Source organism: Salvelinus alpinus, chromosome 11, assembly GCF_045679555.1.
Source record: "Salvelinus alpinus chromosome 11, SLU_Salpinus.1, whole genome shotgun sequence".
NCBI lineage: Eukaryota > Metazoa > Chordata > Actinopteri > Salmoniformes > Salmonidae > Salvelinus > Salvelinus alpinus.
In genome coordinates, this window is record NC_092096.1 from 24765985 (window position 1) to 24771984 (window position 6000).

A 6000-nucleotide genomic window follows, 5' to 3' on the forward strand; every position below is an offset into this window, starting at 1 on the left:
ACACACACACACACACACACACACACACACACACACACACACACACACACACACACACACACACACACACACACACACACACACACACACACACACACACACACACACACACACACACACACACACACACACACACACACACACACAGTCCCCAGACGGAGGCCCTTTATCCTATTGGCGTCAGCCCAGCGTCACTTAAAGAGCAAGTGAGGCCACTTACCATGAGTGATTCTCAGTGTGATTGGTCGACCTTACGCTGACCCCCAGAGACCCCCAGGGCCGTGACGAAGGAAGTGGCTGCTGGAAGGCCAGCCGACTCATGGCACGCAACCTCCTTCCTCTCCCCTCCTCTTCCAAACCACACACAATCTCCCTCTCTCTCAATTCCTCTCTCTTCCTCCCTCTCTCTCTTCCTCTCCTCTCCCCTCCTCTTCCAAACCACACACAATCTCCCTCTCTCTCAATTCCTCTCTCTCTTCCTCCCTCTCTCTCTTCCTCTCCCCTCCTCTTCCAAACCACACACAATCTCCCTCTCTCTCAATTCCTCTCTCTTCCTCCCTCTCTCTCTTCCTCCCACTCTCTCTTCCTCTCCCTCTCCTTCTTTCTTTTCCTCGCCTCCCTCTCTTTCTCTCCCACACACTAGAATGCAGCTTTGGCCAAAGAAAATATCACGCAGACATCACACTGCTGATGTTCACCAACCCAGTTCAGCTGTTTGTTGAAAACAAACACACAGTAGAACTTCTGATGTACAGAAAACAGTCTCTTATCAACAGCGTATTTATATTCACACAAACCGGCAAATGTGACCTTTTGTGTTCGAGTCCAGGTCTCCTCCAGTGTGCCAAATGACTCTGTTAGCCTGCAGAGCCAAAGGCACAAAGCTGAGACAAATTCAACAGAATTAACCAAATGGATGTTTCTAGATAATGTAGCATGAAGTATACTGTATATCCTGCCATGCTAAGGAGAGTACACTGAAACAACCCCTGCATTCCAAATACAAGAGACCTAGTCTAGCCCATCGTCATTAAGATCAGAATGAGATTATCTCATAGAGGCTAAACTCTCTGTAATATGCATCTCCCTGATGGAGCCTTAATGAGAAGCAGTGGGAAGAGAGGGAGAACAAACACACACACACACACAAAAACACACTTTCAGGCCTTTCCCCTAACCCTCCTCCCCTCCAAACAAGCCTGGCGGAGCTACAATTATCAGGAGTAAAGCATGTATTTATAGCGAGCCAGGGATAAATCGCGGAATGAATAGTGAGGCGGTTATATTTAACGCTCTGTGATGTCAACACGAGGTTGGCCAGTTGCCATGGTTTCTCCCTACTGAGCAGGGCGGGGGGGGGGGTCTTATCGACGGCGTGCTGAGAGAAGGCAGTGGTGGAGGAGAGATAGCATGTCGACAGTCTGAGAGGAAAGACCTAATACAAAGGGGGCTGTTGGTGTCGCTGGGTAGGACAATGAACTCAGCAACAGACAGACATGGCTCCCGAGTGGTGCAGCGGTCTAAGGCACTGCATCTCAGTGCTAGAGGCGTCACTACAGACCCTGGTTCGTTTCCAGGCTGTATCACAACCGGCCATGATTGGGAGTCCCATAGGGTGGCGCACAATTGGCCCAGCGTCGTCCGGGTTTGGCTGGGGTAGGCCGTCATTGTAAACAAGAATTTGTTCTTAAACTGACTTGCCTAGTTAAATCCCAATAGGCTTGCATTATAATATGCCCTTGAACTGTTCTCTATTGTCGGTGAGAGGTAGTCATATCACAGCTGGCCATTAGGACATTAGTCTATGATGACACTTGAATTGGATTTTCATGCAAACTCGCTAACGTGGAAAAACTATCCTGAACCATATCTCAGCCCAAGCTGTGGTCAAGACAGTTGAAACTGTTCCAGTGTCGGCTACTGTATACATGTAGATAAACAGAATGGGAGAAAACCACACGAGAAGATCCTTTGTAAAACAGTGGCAGCCTATATTTAACCTGCCTATTCTCTAAGAAATGAGGCCACACTTCCCCGGCAACAACCAGCTGACAAATTCAACCAGCCGTCATTCCTGCCAATAAAATAATTATCCAACACAAGCACTGTCCCCATTCAACGAGAGATGCTACAGTCATTTGAACCATGCATGCTCCTTCATTCTATAGTGTGTAGTTTATATAGCTACACAATTGTGTCTAGTTCTATAATGTCAAGCATTCCTAATGACTTCATCCAACAGCTACGTTATCTCAATGGACCAGGGAGGCTTCCACTGTTGGAGTGAAGGGCCAGAGAGAAGAAGAGCCAATCATGAGAGGGTATTGAGCGAGAGAGGGGAGTGTGTGTGTGTGTGTGTGTGTGTGTGTGTGTGTGTGTGTGTGTGTGTGTGTGTGTGTGTGTGTGTGTGTGTGTGTGTGTGTGTGTGTGTGTGTGTGTGTGTGTGTGTGTGTGTGTGTGTGTGTGTGTGTGTGTGTGTGTGTGTGTGTGTGTGCGCGTACAAGCGTAGTGGAAGTGTATCTGAGGGGCTCTCAATTAAGTTCTCAACTAAAGCTGCTTAACCCACTATTGTATTAACATCTTCACGTGTCCCACCGCAACACACACACACCCAGACACACACACGCACACACCAGAGGAAGTGACAAGTGCTGTGAAGTCGCCGGGGCGAAGAGGAGACACTTACAGCATAGCACCGTAATCCTCAACTCTGAGAGTGACGTGCTGTTACACATGGGAGTACATCCTCCTGCCCAAGCAGTGTGTTCAGCCCCTCAAAGATCTAGAAGAGGGAGGGATGGAGGAGGGATAGAGGGAACGATGGAGAGAGGGAGAACTGGGGGGATGGGGAAGGGAGAGAGGGAACAATGGAGGAATGGAGGGATGTAAGGAGAGAGTGAGGGATAAAGCGAGGAAAGGAGAGAGGGAGGAGTGGGGGGATGGAGGGAGGGAGAGAGAGAGGGAATAAGGGATATAGGGAAGGGGGAAAGGGGAGAGAGAGGAGTGGGGGGATGGAGGGAGGGAGAGAGAGATGGAAAAGGGATATAGGGAAGGGGGGAAAGGGGAGAGGGAGGAGTGGGGGGATGGAGGGAGGGAGAGAGAGAGGGAAAAGGGATATATGGAAGGGGGGAAAGGGGAGAGGGAGGAGTGGGGGGATGGAGGGAGGGAGAGAGAGATGGAAAAGGGATATAGGGAAGGGGGAAAGGGGAGAGGGAGGAGTGGGGGGATGGAGGGAGGGAGAGAGGGAATAAGGGATATAGGGAAGGGGGGGAAAGGGGAGAGGGAGGAGTGGGGGGATGGAGGGAGGAGGAGATTGCAGATACAGTCGAGAGGTGGGCCCTCAAACCTCTACAAGACGGATAGATGGCTGAATAAAGGGAGGGAATGGAAGGATGGAGGGATGAATACAGGTAGTGAGGGAGGGAGAGACTACAGTTAGTCAGAGGCAGTTGAATGCACACTGAGTGATTCACAGCTTTGTTAATCATACCAACAACTAAATTATGCAAGGGAAAAAAAATATTCTGAAAATAGTTCCCATTATGCATGCTTGTGCCTTCTCCATGAAACAAAGGCATGCAGATCAAGGGTGTTTCACAGTGTGTTTGAAAGCATGTGAGTCGTCTACGCTACGCAGAGACATGGAAATAGACAAAACCTCGCCACAGGTTCTGCCTTGCCACTCAATAAGGAATATATTTTTAGCATAAAATGTATCCATAAATAAAAAGCTCAACAAATTCCTCTGGGAGCTGACACTGTTGTAAATAGATGACTGTGGAACTATGAATACATTATAGTGACTAACAAAAGGTAGCAGCTTATTGAGTGCTGTTTGATGCTAATGAAAATAATATGAAAGGCTAGTCGTCAACTTTTTGTCCCATTTTTATCCTACTTTTATCCAAATTCAGAAATTGATTCACATATTCAGACGAAAGAGGCCATACAAACATGTATAAACTAACAAAAACAGTCACCAGTGAAAATATGCTCCAAAAGACAGTCCTTTAAAACAAAATCCTTTATTACCAACATTAACTTTTTTAAATAACTATGGGCATATACTAACAGAAAAGCTAGCAAAAACCTACAGTTAGCCTAATTCCCTATTAGCTAGAATGCTAACATATTAAGGTGTTGGCTGTGAATACGTGGAGCACACCCCCCACCACAGACAGAGTAGAGGAGACCAGAGGGGCTAACATAGACTCACTCCCCACCACAGACAGAGTAGAGGCGACCAGAGGGGCTAACATAGACTCACTCCCCACCACAGACAGAGTAGAGGAGACCAGAGGGGCTAACATAGACTCACCCCCCACCACAGACAGAGTAGAGGAGACCAGAGGGGCTAACATAGACTCACTCCCCACCACAGACAGGGTAGAGGAGACCAGAGGGGCTAACATAGACTCACCCCCCACCACAGACAGAGTAGAGGAGACCAGAGGGGCTAACATAGACTCACTCCCCACCACAGACAGAGTAGAGGAGACCAGAGGGGCTAACATAGACTCATCCCCCACCACAGACAGGGTAGAGGAGACCAGAGGGGCTAACATAGACTCACCCCCACCACAGACAGAGTAGAGGAGACCAGAGGGGCTAACATAGACTCACCCCCACCACAGACAGAGTAGAGGAGACCAGAGGGGCTAACATAGACTCACTCCCCACCACAGACAGAGTAGAGGAGACCAGAGGGGCTAACATAGACTCACTCCCCACCACAGACAGGGTAGAGGAGACCAGAGGGGCTAACATAGACTCACCCCCCACCACAGACAGAGTAGAGGAGACCAGAGGGGCTAACATAGACTCACTCCCCACCACAGACAGAGTAGAGGAGACCAGAGGGGCTAACATAGACTCACCCCCCACCACAGACAGAGTAGAGGAGACCAGAGGGGCTAACATAGACTCACTCCCCACCACAGACAGAGTAGAGGAGACCAGAGGGGCTAACATAGACTCACCCCCCACCACAGACAGGGTAGAGGAGACCAGAGGGGCTAACATAGACTCACCCCCACCACAGACAGAGTAGAGGAGACCAGAGGGGCTAACATAGACTCACCCCCACCACAGACAGAGTAGAGGAGACCAGAGGGGCTAACATAGACTCACACCCCACCACAGACAGGGTAGAGGAGACCAGAGGGGCTAACATAGACTCACTCCCCACCACAGACAGAGTAGAGGAGACCAGAGGGGCTAACATAGACTCACTCCCCACCACAGACAGAGTAGAGGAGACCAGAGGGGCTAACATAGACTCACTCCCCACCACAGACAGGGTAGAGGAGACCAGAGGGGCTAACATAGACTCACACCCCCCCACCACAGACAGGGTAGAGGAGACCAGAGGGGCTAACATAGACTCACTCCCCACCACAGACAGAGTAGAGGAGACCAGAGGGGCTAACATAGACTCACCCCCCACCACAGACAGAGTAGAGGAGACCAGAGGGGCTAACATAGACTCTCCCCCCACCACAGACAGAGTAGAGGAGACCAGAGGGGCTAACATAGACTCACACCCCACCACAGACAGGGTAGAGGAGACCAGAGGGGCTAACATAGACTCACTCCCCACCACAGACAGGGTAGAGGAGACCAGAGGGGCTAACATAGACTCACCCTCAACCAAAGACAGAGTAGAAGAGACCAGAGGGGCTAACATAGACTCACTCCCCACCACAGACAGGGTAGAGGAGACCAGAGGGGCTAACATAGACTCACTCCCCACCACAGACAGGGTAGAGGAGACCAGAGGGGCGAACATAGACTCACTCCCCACCACAGACAGGGTAGAGGAGACCAGAGGGGCTAACATAGACTCACACCCCACCACAGACAGAGTAGAGGAGACCAGAGGGGCTAACATAGACTCACACCCCACCACAGACAGGGTAGAGGAGACCAGAGGGGCTAACATAGACTCACACCCCACCACAGACAGAGTAGAGGAGACCAGAGGGGCTAACATAGACTCAC

General features: G+C 50.2%; 1 long non-coding RNA gene across 1 annotated transcript in view; it reads right to left on the minus strand.

Annotated features, from left to right (window-relative positions):
- Positions 1-430, minus strand: part of LOC139533791 (uncharacterized) — a 42086-nt gene extending 41656 nt beyond the window's left edge. Inside the window, exon 1 of the long non-coding RNA XR_011666855.1 lies at positions 221-430. This is a non-coding gene — a long non-coding RNA (uncharacterized lncRNA). The remainder of the gene's footprint in view (positions 1-220) is intronic.
- Positions 431-6000: the final 5570 nt, after the last annotated feature.